This window comes from Vicugna pacos, chromosome 28 (genome assembly GCF_048564905.1).
Source record: "Vicugna pacos chromosome 28, VicPac4, whole genome shotgun sequence".
NCBI classification, from domain to species: domain Eukaryota; kingdom Metazoa; phylum Chordata; class Mammalia; order Artiodactyla; family Camelidae; genus Vicugna; species Vicugna pacos.
Window position 1 is genome coordinate 6,522,972 of NC_133014.1, and position 17,460 is coordinate 6,540,431.

A 17,460-nucleotide genomic window follows, 5' to 3' on the forward strand; every position below is an offset into this window, starting at 1 on the left:
CTCCTGGGTAAGGGGGGAGGCCTCCAAGTCAGATTCAAGGGTCCAGCTGGCCCCTACTCCACCTCCCATAGTCCCCCTGCCTCTAGAAAGAGAGAGAGAGGCTGCTGGGAGCAGTGGGCTGGTCAGACTAGGGAGGAGACAGAAGACAAGGGCCAGAGACAAAAATGTGAAATTGCTAAGAAATGACGCCCTGTGTGTGTTGGGGGGCTAGGGGCGGGGAGGTAAGAAACAGAATCCTTTGAGTTCACAAATAAAACACAAAAAAACAAAACCACTCGTGGAGCTGGGAGAGGCTAGGAAGAGAGGAATGGTAAAAGAAAAAAATCCTGCAAACAATCGCTAACGATGGAAGTGGGGCTTGGCCCTGCCAGGAACTGGGTTCAGCCAACTAACCAAAACCAGGGATGTCCTTCCAGTGTAGCTCCGTGGGGGACGCATCAGGGGTGAGGGGGAGCTGGCCAGACCCACAGGAGCCCAGGCAGAGTGGGGGGGTTGGGACCCCACCTTGGAAACGCAAGCCCACACTCCATATGCACGTGCACATTCAGCCTGTCCCTGGCCCCCTACCCCAGGGACCGGAGGGAGCATCAGATACAGTCCTGTTGGTTTGAAAAATAAAAGGAATCTTATACTTCACTATTTCATTAGCTAAAAAAAATGTTTTAGAAAGTATATACAGGGGGTGGGGGCTGGGAGCCCTGCCATGGGGGCGGGGCGGGGGTGGGGAAGGGAGGGAAAGGAGCAGCCCCCTCCCCCAGCCTGCTCCCCTGGGTTCCACCCCTGGTCCTACTGTGTCTTGTATCTTCGTTTGTTTAAAAGCAAAACTTCTACACAAGCATGCTCACACACATACACACCCACACGTTTCTGTAAGCCCCGGAATCCTCTCCTATCCTCAGAGACCCTCCGTCTGCCCTCAAGGGCCCCCTTCTCTAGTGTATTTCTTAAGCGAACAGTCTTGTCTAGTTGGAACGTTCCCCACAATGGCCGTTGTCATTTTGGGTTGTACTTAATAAAACTTTACCATCTTGTTAGATAATTGTGGCTTCCTTGGGATGTCCAAGGGTGGGGGGATTTAATCTTTATTACGTTTGCCTTTAAGATTTGAAAAGTCATGTCATGTGACTCTTCCCAGAAGAACTATGAACGTCTAGATTCCGTAGTTTTTAGCAAGGCCTGTAAAGGTTGGGCCTTAAGGGAAAAGTTTGGGATCCAGGTGTGACAGTAGCCTGCCGGTCCAGGAGAACCTTGCAGGTGGAGTTTGGTTTTGAGCTCTGGGACGTTCAGGGTGCAATGAAGCCTGTTTGGATGTACATGCAGTCCCTGTTCTGAGATTAAATGTCCTAAATATCGAACTTGAGTGTGAACAAGTTGTCATGTTTCCTTAGTGACTTCGTTACTTTTCGGCTAGGAGTTTTAGCCAGTAGCTACTGTATCTTCTTGTGAGGAGGCTCGTGAAGGGGAGCAGAGAAGTAAGTCGTCCACATATTAAAGTGAAGTTTTCAGGGAACGTGATGCCACGTAGATCGGCCTTTAAAGTTTGTGAGAAGTCAGAGGGCTCTGAGCAAAAGTGTGGGGCATTATTGTTCAGGGGTGTTGCTGTCCTTCCCAAATTAAGGCAGAAAGATACTGGCTGGCTGTGTCTCCTGGGATGCTAAAGAGATCACTGCATAAATCAATCACAGAAAAAAAAATGCTGTCAGCAGGGCTGGAGGCCAATAAAGTGTGAGGACGGGACAGCAGTGTGACAAGGGATGCCAGTATTGTTTGTGGCTCAGAGGTCCTGGGTGAGCCTCCGTCCGTGGCCATTTGGTTTCTTCACAGGTGACACAGGAGTGTTGCAGGGACCGGTGTCGGGGGTAGTGAGGCCCTGGGCCTTGTGGTCTCGTGTTAATGGATTAATGCCTTGTGGGGCCTCTTTATTTATAGGGAACTGATTAATTCTGGGGGGAAGTGCTGAGGGATGAATTTGGACCTTAGTGGGAAGGGCTCTGTGGATTCTGCTAGTATCAGGTAAGGATTTTGCCCATTACTGGAGGGTGGTGGCTGATCCAGTAAGGATGTGTGACTAGTGTCCTTGGAATTAGCTCTAGTGCCATGGGAGACGGAGCAAGAAAAAGATGTTGAAGGGGCATTCGATTCACCTAGTTGGCAGTTTTGGTTGCTGCTGTCAAATTCTAGAATAATTTTTTCCCTTTTGGGAGAAATTCCAGCATGATATTTTTGTAAGAAATCTTGGCCCAATAAGTGAATAAAAGGGATGGAGCTAAGGAGAAAGGGGCGGATAGGTCTCAGGGGGCCTCAGCAAAAAGGGATTTTGGAGCCAGGAACCCCCACTATTAGAACTTCTTAGTACTCTGAAGCAGGGGCTGGTGGGTGGTGATGAGGCTGAGCACTGAGGATGTAGCTCTGGTGTCAGGAAGGACAGAGAGAGATTCATTCCCAGCCTGGGGAGTGGTTTCTCCAGGTCGATTGAGGGGAGGGACTGGGAAAAGTCTCTGTAGCTCCTCGCAAGTCCCGTCGCCCTGGAAAGTCTGGTTAGAGGGCTTGAAGCTACCTGGAGTGCTTAAGCTTGTAGCATTATTTCTTGCAAGGTCCTGGCTTTTTGTGGTAATGACCAAGACCCCTTGCCAGACATTTGGTCCTGTCCAGAATGTCTGTTGAGACAGTTGGTCCATGGTTTGTTAAATAATACAAAGATGTGACTTTGTTAAAATTGTGGTTGTTACTTTTATTGTGATTCATGGTGAATTGCGGATTTCACATTCGTTCTTGTTCTTCCTGGCCGTTCAGTTCAGTGGGGTTATTCTTGAGTCTTTGTGAGGAATGGCTGCTCTCATGTATGTGGCTTTATATTAGTTGTATCTGTCAGTAATTTCAGTTATATGAGTTTGACTCTGTCGGTATCATTATGAAGTTGGTGGCTGTATTCGAGTGTGACCACCAAGAACCTGGGTGGCGACTTGTTCATTGCTTTGCTGTTTATCTTTTAAACTTCAGTAAATCTCCAAACCACAGGGTGATGCATGACCATCAGCTTTTGGAATTTGGTGAGCCAGCCTTCCGTGGTGCTGTTCATCCTTTGATCATCCATCATTCAGTCCATTACCAGCTAGGCTACCGAGGCAAGAAGGGTTACTATTGGCAATACAGCCACAACACAGTCATTGGACCAATAAAATGTGATAGTAATTTTTATGTATTAATTCTGTAGACAAGGGTAGAAATGTTACAGGTTCTTTGAACCCAAGGACGTTTCCTGAGCATGGACTTTTTTGACAGGACCAAATGTCCACTAATCACATAATTTGTTCTATAACTTTTAGTGTATAAATTTTGGATGTCTAGTTGGGTCAAGTTGTGGACCTTTGTCTTTTTTAGTGTAGTCATATATAAGTGTGTGTCCTGGTAACTTTAAAAATAAAAGAGTCGCTTGACCAGCAAAAGTAGGTTTACTCAGGAGTCTGCTTCCCGCACGAGATGCAGTGAACATCCTCCCCCTTGGGGCCTGTAATCGACGGTTCCTTCCTGTTGTTCGTCCCTCTGTTGGGGTCTGTCACTGACATGCTTCCTGTGATTGACGTTGGAGTGGTTCTGCATGAGCACAGCCCTTCTGGTCTCCCTGCTCCATTTTAGTGAGGTTTTCCTTTTAAAAATTATCACTATATTTTTATGTTATGTCTGTATTAAAATTATATATCTCTGTACACATACGTGTACACACATACATAGATCCATTTGGTTACCTTTTATTTTCTCCCCTTTATCCAGGGGATTTTTTTTCTTTTTTTTCTCTCTTTCTCTCTTTTTTATTTTTTATTTATTTTTTTATTTTTTCTGTTTCAGGCCTTTAGCCCCTTGAAGTGTGAGGCTTTTAGTTTCTGTCTCTGGCTGATTAGAGGGACGAGGGGGCAGGGGCAGGAGCCTGGTGCCTTAAGCAGAAACCTCTCCCTGAGACAGCTGCCGACTGTAGCATAATCTATTCCTTTTCCCCCTTTCTCCTTCTAAATTTTTTCAGAATGGCTTTTTAAGGGAAGGTCTAGATCACAGCGGAATATGTGAAGGACGTCTGCGTAGGTCGTGAGGCTCAGTTGGCATTTGTGGCCCTTAAGAACAAAAATGGAGTTTGCAAAGTGACCTGTCTGTAACCTCTTACTTTCAGGGATCATTTTCAAACATTCCATTGGGACGTTCATGATTCACTGTACTCCTTTAACTGGAATGGTCTGAACTGGTTTCTCTCTCATACTGCTTACCCACTCCCACCCCCATCTAATACACAGAATTTTGCACTGAATTCTGAAAATAAAAACCTGTTAGCAGGTCAGAAAATTCTGTTTACATATTGCTCTTCATGCTGGCAGAGGATGGTGTCATTAGCATCTTATAAAATTATAGCCTTTATAAAACCAGTTGTGAAATGATCTTACCAGTTAAGAATTTGATGTGTATTTTTTTTTCTATTTTATTAGAAGAGCAGGTTTGAACAATCAAGTCAATGTAGATAAACTTTAAAAATCATGGCTTTTCCTGTTTAGGGATAGGCAGCGTGTTAATCCCATTTATAGAAAGTAGATTATTCCTCTGGTTTTCCTTGTATTTCCTAAGTTCAGGTCAGGATTAAAGATGTAATAATAGTATTTGGCATTTCTTGTTGCTTGAGTGAGGCCAGACTTCAGTGTTGCAATATTTACTTCCTGTATTCTTGTACTGTTCACTTTCTTTAATTGAAATTGTGTATCTAACATGTGGTATTTGGAGTAAATAAAAGTGTTATAAACGTCCTTTAATAAATAATTGCCCTCAAGCAATAGTGCAGAATAACTGGAAATTCGGTCAGATCAATATGTAGGATATTGTATTAATGTTTTGTGGCTGCTCTCCCACCAATTACCATAAACCTAGTGGCTTGAAATGACAGAAATTTATTATTTTGAAGTTCCGGAGGTTGGAAGTCCAAGATCAAGGTGTCAGCAGGGCCGTGCTTTCTCCAGGGCCCTGTGGAGGGACTCTGTCTTTGATCACCCCTTTCTGTGCAAAATTGTATTAGTTTCTCAAGAGAATGATATTTAAATGCTGTCTTTAGCATGGTTGGAAAAAATTGTAATTTAGAAGTTTTAGTTTTCACAAGTTTTTGGTGATGTCCTTTAAGTTAATTAGGATAGTTGTCAAATTTGGGAGAGCCTAAACAGATTCTTTTGTATATGAGCTGTAAGATGCAGGCATTTCTCAGGATATCTCATGTAGTAGTGACTGAGCTTCATCACTTTCCAATAGGATTTCTGTGATGATGAAAATGTTTATCGGTGCCAGCGAAGTGGCCACTAACCGCAGGTGACTCTCGTGCACTGAAAGGGTGATCAGTGTGTCTGGGAGACGAGGTTTTTATTTAATTCCATTTTAACCCTTGGCTTTCCACCCAGACATCTGCCCACTCCTAGCCCTGGGGTCTCCCTCAGTGCCCTCTCCTGGGCCTCCCTCCAGGCCCAGTGACTATGTCAGCTGACTGGGGCCTGAGCCAGTGAATTTAGTGAAACCAACCAAGGACACGGGCTTATGAAAAAAATTGTCTACCTCACTCACCTGTGTGTGCTCAGAATGACTGTCGAATCAACATGTTTACAAAAGAAAAGGCATGTGGTTCTGGAACACACTCCCTTTTATGTTGTTGAGGCCCTCTTAGCACGAGGTCCAGTGTATCAGTCAGGATAGACCATGTGATGCCACAGTAACAAGCAGGCCCCCAAGTCTCATTGTCACCAAATGGCAAAGGTGTTTTGTTCACTTACGTGACATGTCTATCCATGGTGGGCACCAGGGATGCCTGGGGCAGATCCCCTTCAGTGCAGGACTCGTGGCCTCCTGCTGGGAGAGCTTTGGGCTGCCGGCCCCTTCAGATGGCCCCCTCACCCAAGGTCATACCCCTTCCTGGGGAAACTCACATTCAGTGATTGATCAAAGTGACAGCATAAAGGGTCCGGCCATCTCAGCTGGACAACTCTCAGGGCCCGTTTAGCTCCCGAGCTCTCTGTGAGCCCAGTACAGTCAGCCTCTCCCTCGTCCCCTTTCCTCTTTCTTAGGTGTGACCCTCACAGGTGTTGTTCCCCAGGACACTCCTTAACAGTCTCCTGCTTCCAGATCCAGCCTGCAATGGTCTAATACCAGGACTGGGCCAAGAAACCAAGTGATAAAGTGGGGTTTGGGAGCTGCATTACTCACCACTTTCTGGCAATAAGAACCCCGTCACTGGTCAGAGAGCCCCTTGTATGAAGTGACCATCTAATCGTTAAAACTTTCACCGGTGGTCAATTGGGATGGTGTCCTCATAGAAGGAAATGTGCTAGTTCATGCAGTGTATCAGGCCTTTGAGAAATGAGTTACGAGCTGTAAGGACAGTGGAATTGGGTAGCTGTTGCTCAGACTGATTTGATGCTCGAGAAAAAGCTATGAACATTTAACCTCCAGTCAAAGCCCTGGGAAATTTTGAATACCTAGTTTCCCCTGAACTTTCTGAACCCACAGAAGTAGCTTGGAGACTATATACCAAGGCACCTTCCTCTAGGGGCTGACGCCACGGGCCCCTTGGAACCTAACCCCCACCTACCTTCTTAGTCACTAAGCTTATAACTAGGGTTAAATCACAGTAAAACCCACGTGGGGACATTCTGAGCCTGGCAAGGAGTCGGGGACAGTACTATATCCCGAAGGAACCACAGGGGGCAGCCTGTGTATTCCAGCAGAAGGCAGGAGCCTGTGCGTAGGGTAGGATTCTGTAGGTGCCTCACCAAAGAGTTTGGAATACAAAGTTGAATAAGAGAGAGCTGACTGATGTGGGAGCAGTCTCCTGGGCTTCCGGATCTACTTAACACACTGGCAAGGACCCAAGGAGATGGGGCAGTGCCCTGGTGAAGAGGTACCAGCAACCCTAAAATCCAGCTCAGAGGGAAAGTCCATTACAGGACCCGGCCCCCTGGTGGTACTTGGGGTTAGAGAATTCCAAAGCAAGAGAGGGCACCTGACACAGTAACTGCCAGAAGCAGGTGCGCCATCACCGAGATGCCTGAGGGGTGGAGGGAGGGAGGCTGCCCGCCCGTAGGTAGTTATGTGGATGGTCATTAAAACAAGTGTCCCTGGGGCAGAATAGACAGACCGCCAACAAGGGGGCTGCTCCGTCTGTACCACTCAGAGAAATCAAGGGGCCATGACCAAGCGGGAGGGGGCGCTGCCCCAACAGAAACTCCGGTTCCTTTGCCCGGCTTCCTTATCTGAGTCACTGAATGAAGAAGAGACCAGCTTCCCAGGAGAAAGGGGGCCATAATAACACCGTGATACGTTTCTCTGGTTCCTTCTCCAAAAGTACCTTCAGCCGTTCATCCAGCTAGCAGTGCACCAGGGAAAGAGAAATACTTCACATTTCAAAGGCTCCTGGACGTAGGGTCCAGGTCTGTATTGTTATCCAGGCACAGGAACCATCACGTTGGCACCCGTGTTCGAGTGGGGTAGATGAGGACCAAGTGAAACGTGCAGCCCTGGTCGGGACCCAGCTCACTATGGGTCCTTTGGTTCACAGACTCCCTGCTGCTGGCGGTCGTGTCGCTGGTCCCTGAATGTTATGATCCAGAGTAGACAACTTCAGGGTCCGTGGCCTGAGAGTGAGAGCTGTCGTGGTGGGGAGGGGCAAACAGAAGCCTCTGAAACGACCCCCCTCCCTCAGCCAGATAGTGTGTTGAAACACTGTCCCGTCCCAGTGGGATGGCAGAAGTTGGTGTCCCTGTTACACATCTGAGGGACGCAGAGGTAGTGGTCCCACCATTTCTCCAGCTAATTTACTAGTCTAGCCCTTGCAAAATCCCAGTGGATCCTGGAAATGAGAGTTTATTAAGACTCCTTTAAAACCTGAGCATTAGCCCTGATTGCAATCTGCCCTACCAGCTGCTCCGTCTTTGCTAGGATATTAACTTGGACCGAGAGGCAAATGGTGTACAAACATTGACTAAGTAAATGCATGTCCTACCAGAAAAGAGACAGCTTGCATTCACGTGAAGCAAATGCATACACTTACGGTTTTGCCCCAGGACTAACGTTGAACCTTCTACCCACCATCATCATATAGTCTGAAGGGATCTGGACCATCTGGAAGTTTCTGCAGAACATCACGTCACCCTGCTGTACCACTGATAACCACCCTGATCAGGCTGGATGAGCAAGAAGTGGTTTGCACGTGGAAGGCCCAGGTAGAACACATGCATTCTAGAGGGTGGCAGAGAAACCCTACAGAGGATCAGGGCCTGCACCTCAGGAAAGCTTTTCGGGGTCCAATGATGAGAGGCACGCAGGAGCAGAGCCTCCCACCAAGGTAAAGGATGGACCCTTGCCTCTTGGACCTCCCACCGTGAAGAAAGAAGCACAGCATCCTGGAAGCCTCTTTAGATTTGCGTGCAGCGTGTTGCATCCCTGGGAATACTGCTCTGACCCGTGCACAAGAGGAAACAGAAAGCTGCCGACTTGGGGTGGGGCCCAGGCTCTCCTTCACTGAACCACATAACCAGGTGGATGTACCATTGGTGGGAAAGGAGCTGTGAGCGTTTATGGCAGATCACGATAGGAGAGTCGCAGCAGGTACCCCTGTGCCCCTGGAGAGCAAGTCTAAGCCAGTTCTACCTTGAGAAGACACCCCTGGTCCGCTGCTAGGTCCTGGGAGAGACGGAACCTTTGACCATGGGACATAAAGTGGCTCTGCGGCCCCAGATGCCCGTGATGAGTTGGATTCCAACCACCCTTCCCCCAGGACAAGGTTGGGTGGGCCCACAGAGATCCATTTTAAGATGGAAGTGATGTATCTACAGTCACACCCAAGCGAGAGCAGAGGGGCCAGCGAACAACACACGCTGTGGCGCACACCTGCCAGTTGCCTGCTACTCATGCCCCGGGGCAGCTCACCAGCTCCTTCCTGTGAGTGTCCGGGGAGTTCTGTGTGAACAGACAAAGGAGGGCGAACAAGTCCAACTCTAGCTCGTGGTCAGGTGGGCTCGGTACGTATGTGTAAGCTGAAAAGAGACGGCAGCTGTCCGCACCCTCACTCAAGGGTGGTCTTGGAAGAGCAGCGAGGAGAAACCTCCCAGTCAGCAGAATTTGGGGCAGAGCAGCTGGTGGTCCATTCAGTGCAGAAAAGAAAGGAGGCAGGGATTAGAATGTATATGGACTCGTGGGAAGTGACAGGTGGCTTGTCTGGATTCAGGAGCCTGAAGGAAGAAGACGGGAAGACCTGGGCGGGGTCCGGTGTAGAGGCGCGGACTGGCTTACAGGGGAGGAGGGTAGAGCTCAGGGGTAGAGCGCGTTCTTAGCAAGTGCAAGGTCCTGGGTTCAATCCCCAGTCCCTCCTCTAAGATAAATAAACTTAATTACCTCCCCCATCCCCCGTCCCCCCAATTTTTTTTAAATAAAAAATAAATACAAATGGAGTCACTGTGCATCCAAAGTGGAGCCGGGTGGCCATTGTGGATGTGGTTTCAGACACGTTCCTGCATCACTGAGAACTTGCATTTTCTGAACTCTTACTGGACTCAAGGACACCACCAGCCGTTCTCAGAACAACACCTGCCAGCAGCTGCTGGCTGCGGCCTTGCGGTCTCAGGTTCTCCCTGCAACTGTGCAACCATTTTGGACCCCCAGCTGATCCTTGCTTAACAAGGATTACAGCCCACCCTTCTTACTAGCAACAGTTCTCATTCCTGGCAAACAGCTTGTGTAATTTTGTGGGGTTTGCCTGTACCAGCCTCCCCACCTTGGTAGGACACAGTGCAACTGCTGCTTGAATCTGTGTCCGGGGCTGTAGTCTCTGACTCAAAACTCTCTTCAATTCTTAGTCTACATTGGTATACTAATACATGGATTATTTCCACCAACAACCTCAGAACTGAAAGATAACTAACTGGTGATAATTTGTGACAAAACAATAGGAAACTCATGCACTCCAGAAGGGCTGTTTTCCAGGACCTGGCCCACCCCCCCTTGCCCATCCTCTTCAGCAGGAAGAATGTGACAGCTCTGTCATAAGAAAGAGAGACCCACCTTGGCTCTTCAAACCAAAGGTTGCCATGGAGACGCCCAGTAAGCCTGACACTGGCAGGGGTCCGTGTGCCACATGAAACCTCAGAAGCTGACTTTTGGAAAACACAGCAAGTGATGGGGCATTGTTTCAGAAAGAAGGAAGCAAGAAACTTGAGAGGCATGGGCAGGAAACAAACAAACAACAGATTTCTGTGCACCCCCGGCAGACCAGACTGTAAGGCTGCAGGCCAGCTGCTCCCCGCGCGGCGTGACCCTCTTGGGTGCCCAGCACACAGGCCGCGGCACCAGAAACAAGTCGTGCTGTGCTTGCAGGTCCCTCCTCCTGCCTTCGCCTCTGCAAGACGTTGCAGAAATGCCTTCTTGAGGAAAGATCTTATTTCCAGTGTATACCTTGAGGAGCAAAGCCAAGCAGTTAGCAATCAGCACGAACACCGGCCTGGAAATAAGTAGCAGGACCCTTAGAAGCTCAGCTCACAACTGAGGCCACCAGATGGCTGCTGGGGTCATGACTGCTCTGTCTTCCAGAAGTGTACAACCTAGCCGCGGCAGCCAGGGCCTTGGGACCAGAGGAAGGGAGGGGACGAGATGGTGGACACCTAGTTTGCACAGGGCTGGTACTATGGTGCTCTCCCACCTCCCATCTCTGCACAGATCTGGGTGCACCCTCACCCCCAGCTGCTGAGGGAGAAAGGGGCAGGGAGGGGGAGGATGGACACTAGCAAGGACCATCTCTAGTTCAGTGGTTCTGAGTGTGGTCCTGGATCAGCAGCTTCAGCGCTGCCATGCAGGAGCGCCACTCATCTCAGCTTAATTTACATCCCCTAGCAGGAATAGGGAAGATTTTCTCCTTGCCCAGCAACAACCTAGCCAATGAGAAGCCACCACATCCCCTAACTCTCGCTCTCCTCCAATGAACTTGCATTGAAAACAGCCCCTCCCAACTTCCTCCTTTCTTCTATAAGAGTCTTCCTCTCCTTTGTTCTCTGGACTTGCCTATGGTTCACCGTAGTTTGCATGTCCAGAACTGCAATTCCTCTGCCATTCCCAAAAAAACTCAGTTTTGCTGCCTAAACCACCTACCTTCCTGTTTTAGAGGTTAATATTGTCACACAACAAATGCTTAGAATGAATGCGTGAGTGAGTCACATGAGTTAAATAACACTTCGAGAAATTTTATGTGCCAAGGGCTTTATATATGTTAATTCCTTTATACTAACTTTGTGAAAACTTCATGGGGGTGATTCAGTGTTATTCCCCTTCTACAGATAAGGAAACAGGCTTCGAGAGATTAAGGCACTTGCCCCAGGTCGCAGTAAGTGTGGAATTGAAACCCTTGGGTTATCATTAGTCAAGTCCTTTACACCTGCCATCACTGATCAGTTGTCTACAAAAGACTTGCATGTTCTCTAGAGGCAAGTAGCCTAAACAATAAGATGCTGGCCCAGGTTTTACAGGAACTTGGAGTCATTGGTGTCTAGTTGGAGCTGAGCTGGTCAAGTCTCTTTGCTGTGAGGCTTCAGGGGTGTCACTGGTTGGGCTAGCTGCCAGTCAAGCTAGGCAAACCCAGTGGAGTAACAGAATTGGGACCTGAAGATAGAAAAGAAAGCAGGGACCCCATCTTAATTCATCTCTCCAATATGTGCATGGAGCTCAGCTTTAGGCTCACACAGGTGAATCAGTGAATAAAGGAAGAAAATGAGTTCAGAAAAGGGGGCCATTTTGGTGACATTCCTTCTGCAGGACAAGGGACTTTGCGCCATCTGCTGGACGTTCGCGGAACTGCAGGGACTGAAGCGCAGGGGTGCGAGAGGGGGGCTGGTTCCCCACCACGCACTCAGCTCAGCAAGTCTTAGCTGAGATCCCAGGACAGATGTCTTCGAGAGAACAAAGCACAATCGCCCTTGCACAGGCATTGATCGTAGAACAGAGCGCTTCCTTAGGCCCACTCTCTGCATTTTTTTTCATCAGAAATCCCAGGCAGAGCTGGACTTCCCTTTGTGGGGGAGGGGAGTGGGAAAATTGGCTATAAATCCAATTCGCTTTTCCCACTGATCTATATCATGATGCGTCGTACTTTCTGGTTGACCTTCGGTGTACAGGCTGTCACATGATCTAGTTTTACATTCCTCTGTTCTGGGGCCATTTTGATAACTAGTTAATACTTTAAAATATCTTAATACTGGAGAGCTCCGGTCAAAGGAACCTTGGAGTGAGTTCTTTTATGAAGGCAAGAGCCTTTTTACAAAGCAACAAGATTTTTCTGTTTTACACATTCAAATGATCTTTTAAAAATTCTGGGTGGGGCTCTAGCAACCCCATTGTGGTCATGAGGTAACTGTAAATTTGTGTGTAGAAGTCATGCTTCAGGGCTGATGGAGCAGAAGGTGGAGGAGTTGGGGGTCTCAGATGACATCATGCAGCCACCTACCCTGGGCCACCTACCCCTCTAAGTTATATGAGAGAAAACATCCCCTACCTTGTTCAAGCACCGTGACTTGATAAACGTTAGGAGTGGCTATATGCAGTTCCTTGCTGGGTGGCATTAAGGCGAGAACTCCTAAAACTTCTGACCCTCATTTTCATTTGTAAAATAAGGGAGAGTCTAAGATAACCCCTTTGGACCTTCCCCTCTCACGTAAGAGGCCCCTGTTTCCACCTCCAGAATATGGAGGTCACCCCAAAGCAGAGTCTCCTTGATTTCACCTGTTGGCCTTGATCTTTTCGCCAAGTTGCCGCAGCCTGGTTTGGGGGCTGGGCGGGGGATGGGGGAGGCGGAGGGGCCAAGAGAGGGCAGAAGTGGACCTTGAGGTTAGCGCAAGGTTGGAGACAGACCTTGAGGTCCTGATCACCGCATTGCTGTCCCCGAAACTGCCTCACGGCGGCGCCCTCAGCCCACTTCCTGAGCTCAAGGGTTGCCCTGGTCAGCAGGCCAGAAGGGAATGTGTCCCCACAAGCTCAGACTACCTCCTCCTACTTCTGTTGCCTCTTAAACGTCTAACAAAAGACATCAGTCTCGTGATTTTTTTTTTTTTAATGAAGAATTAAGAGTATCGAGTGGCAGCGCTGGGAAATGGCCACACGGGGTCGCTGCGCGCTCAGGAATGAAGGCACACGGCGGGGCGGGGCCGGGGAGGGGCGGGTCTCAGGCGGGTTTGGGTTTGAGAAAGGAGCTGCCCTGGGAGGGGTGAAGACGCTCCTTTTCTGCACAGCTGAGTCGCTCCCTCCAGTCCGGAGGAAAGAGTCTTCGTGTAGGAAATAGGCTTTCAGAATAATACCGTGATTATTGTCATTGTTAGAGGATTTTGGAATTCTTGTGTAATCTTTTTGGCTCACAGCTGGTGACAGCTCCAGATCCCCTCCCTAGAAGGTCAGATACCCACTACAGTAAATCGAGGCCAAAGCCCAGGGCTCAGAGGGTCTGGATGCAAAGTGAGAGACTGGCTCCAGCTGCTGGGTGGATGGTGCCGGCCGAGACCAGGATTTGAATCCCACGCTGGTGGGGTGACCCGCTTCACTTCTCCAAGACTTGATTTTCTTATTTATAAAATGGGAAATCTAATCTCCACCTGGGTCTGGAGTCAGTGCAGACAAGCCATGGAGAGGCATCAGCACATGAGCGTGTTCCTCCAGGGTTGCGTGCCCAGGGAAGAGAGGCCTGCGGGGCGGCGATGGCCTGGGGTGTGAGCCCAGACGTGTTGGCCGGTGGGGGGCGCCTTGGGGAGATGCTCCATCCACAACTTTGTCCTCTTGTCCCGCAGTCCAGGGGAAGGAGCTGGTGAAAATCAGTGAGAGCTGGGAGTCCCCCAAAGGCCGTCCCCTGAGAGCCGTGCCCCAGGCTGTGCAGCCTCTGGTGTGGCACCCTCCCTGCCTGCCACATCCTCCACCTGGTGACACTGCGGGGGGGCAGTCGTTCAGCTGGTCCCATGCAGCGCTTCCTCTGGGGACAAATGTCTCAGCTCTGCTCTAGAAACAAAGCTCAGGTTGGTCTGAGCCGCCCACAACAATGTGGGGTTCCCACAGTCCCCCCAGAGCCAGAGATGGGCCACGCAGGCAGCAAGAAGGAGGGTGCTGGCCCCGCACCTGCATGGGGCCGTCCTGCTTGTCTGCCGGGTCTCCCCAGCGCCACGGCCACGAGGGTGGAAGGACGCATGACAAGGAAGTGCCAGCCCCTCTCCTTGCAGGGGAAACCAGCCCTGGACCCCTGCGGGCACCATCAGCATGAATCTGGGAGTGGAAGAGGAGGCGGGAGCATGATGCCTGCGGGGGGGCGGGACCCAGTGGGTGCCAAGTCCTAACCAGTCAAACGGGGAGCCTCCTCCCCGGGTGTGAGAGAGGATGGGAGAGGCCTTCCTCCCAGAGCCGCGGGGAAAGAGAGGACCCCCACCTCACCCCATAAGCTGTATGCAGTAGGTGCTCAATAAGCGTAAGTTAGAGCCACACTGGTGTCTGCCCCAGCCTGCAGGGCCTGGGTCATTCCCTCCAGCTTCCCCTGCAGCCTGGCTTCTAAGGCCTATTTTTAGCTTCAGTGCGTGTGTCGGGGCAGCTCTGTGTAATCACCTCAGTCGCTCAGCTGGGAAGAGCTCCGGTTAGAGCCGGGAGACACAGTGGGGTCGGCAGTGCAGACACAGGTGTGGACGAACCTGGGCCCGGGGAGGTGCAGGAGAGCAAGGACAAAGGAATGGCCGTGCCTGGGAGGGGAAGTGGTTCCCAGCCTCCAGGGTATCTGACCCAGGGGTGTGCATGTCATGCAGGAAAAGCGGGTTTTGCGCACATTTTGGTGATCTGATGAGACTCTACCTTCCAAAGGTCCTAAATCTAAAAGCTAAGACGCAGTAAAAGAAACTAAGCCGTGAAGACCCAGGGAAGTGATTCTGAGCTTAATCAGAACGACCCCCGCCCCCCAGGAGCCCCGTCGGCTTGGCTGGGCCGCGGTGCCCAGTGGTCAGATGTTACTCCAGGTGAGTCAGTCAGGGTGTTCCTGGATGAGAGTCACACTGGATGGCGGGACTGTAAGTAAAGCAGATGGCCCAGCATCGCAGCCTGTCACCGGCCTGAATAGAACAAAAGACTGACCCTCCCTCATACGAGAGAACTCCGCTCACCAGTCTTCACACTGGACCACCAGCTCCTCCTGGTTCTGCACAGGTTTTAGCCTTTGGACTTGACCCAGGACAACCGGTCTGCAATGTTGGACTTCCCGGCCTCCATGGTCACGTGAGCCAGTTCTTTACACTGAATCCCTTTCTTTGTACACGAGCTGTTGGTTCTGTTTCTCTGGAGAACTTAGACAAATACAGGGGCTTTTTGTAAATTCTGGGCTTCTTGCAGCCACCGGGCACTCAGTGTAGCACCAAACCCACAGAGGCAACCAAAGCATGTTTGAACCCAAGAGTCCCTGAGCAGCGAGCAGCGCCTCACTCCCCAGAAGTGCATTTGCTCCTGGCTGCGGGCTATGGGCTGTGGGGAGGGGCGCAGGCCCAGGGAGGGGGCACGGTGGCGGGGTGAGCAGAGTCAGGGCTGCCAGGCGAGTGTGTTGACCAGCCAGGGGCCAGGTCACAGCAGAGAGGCTGTCAGCCCCCTGGGGAAGAAGCAGACCGGCAGTATGCACCTGCCGGTGGGGCTGGGGTTCTAGGAGCCATTCACCTCTGAAGTAGCAACTTAGGGGATCACCCATAGCTGACTGACCTTAGATTGGGTTTTGTTATTGTTTGTAAATTCTCCGCAGGCCATACACCCTTTATTGCCAGCGTCAGGGCCACCACGCCCACCCCGCTTGGCAGGAAATCCTTAGAATATCAAGAACATCCATGCAAAGCGCTTGGTTTGGTCGTTGTCATTTTGGTTATTTTTAAAAGACTGGATTCCCTTGGAGGTGTGTAGGGAAACATTCCCTTAAAACAACAGAAATACGATGTCAGCCACAAGGTAGGCCACGGGTCATCCAGTGGTTATATTTTTAAAAAATGGAAAGAAGCAGGCAAAATGTTCACAATATAGTTAATTTAACCCACTGTGTTAGTTCAATATGTAACCCATATAAAATAACGAGTGAGTTATTACACTTGTGTGTGGATTTCAAACTCAGCGCCTGTCTCCATGGGGACCCGCCACCCTGCATGTGCTCAGTAGCCGCGTGCATGGTGTGGCTTCAGAGCCAGACAAGCCAGAGAGCCTTGCCCTGTGGGCAAAATTAATCTAAATCAAGACGGGGGCCACTCAGAGCCCCTCAGCACTTGGAGATGTCTTGTCCACTTGGTTTTGTTTTTAATAAGATGCATGTATGCGCCATTTAACTCTAAATATTGATAACCTGTCGCCATTTCCCCCAGGGGAGCAAATCCTCCTTATTTCAAAAGCATGAATGGAATGCTGGCCTCCAAAGGTGGAGCAGTAAGTGAATGCAGAGGGGAGAGGCGCGTTTCCTCTGCAGCTCAGTGCCCCTGTCAAAAGGCTCGATTTTGCTCCCAGGGGAGGCGACCTGATGAGGAGGGGAGGGGAGGCCGGTGGGACCATTTTGTGGCCCCACCCATACCCTGGACTGGGAGTCTCCCTTCTAGATGGGGCGGAAGGCAGGCACAGAAGTCGGATCCTGGGTGTCCTGGCTGGACTTCTCGCGAGGGTCCTGGCGGCAGCCCTCATGCAGGTGGCCTCTGCCGGCAGGTGAACATGGGCTGGGCTCTCATTCATCTGACTATGCTGACTCCTTCCCCACGGACCCCCTGCCTCCTCAACGCCCACCCCTGACGTCTGGGCATCGTAACTGCACAGCAGCCCTGGAAGCAGCTGCAGACCATCTGGAACCCTGGACCTGGGCAAGGGTGTTACACTCTTCAGGAGAAGGGCAGGCAAAGTTCAGAGGATCACACGATCCAGTAATCACATGGGATACACTCCCCCGCCCGGTCCTTCCACTCAGGTCATGTCTGTGCAATTCCTTCGGGTTGTTCGGTGCCCAGGAGGTCCTGCCTTTCACTTGCTGGTGGTATTTTGTTGTGTGACTACACATCAACATTGAGGAATACACTTACGATCTCTGCACGTTGTGTAACTTACTGTGTGTGTTTTCCCTCAGCTGACAAGTTTTAAAAGGCATCCAAGGAACGTGTACCACCCTGTAGAAAGCCTGGCAGCTGCGACCAGCTGACACAAGTTCTCGCTCATTTGAAATGTTAAACTGATATAAAGGGTAAAAAGCACACAATTTGCAAATGATTATCAAATACACAATATTCTTTTTTTTTTAATTGAAGTACTGTCAGTTATAATGCATCAGTTCTGGTGTACAACACAATGTCCCAGTCATGCATATACACACATGTATTTTCAAAATACACCGTATTTCTTATTGTAAAGGCTACAGAGCCAACTGATTCACACAATTTTTTTTTA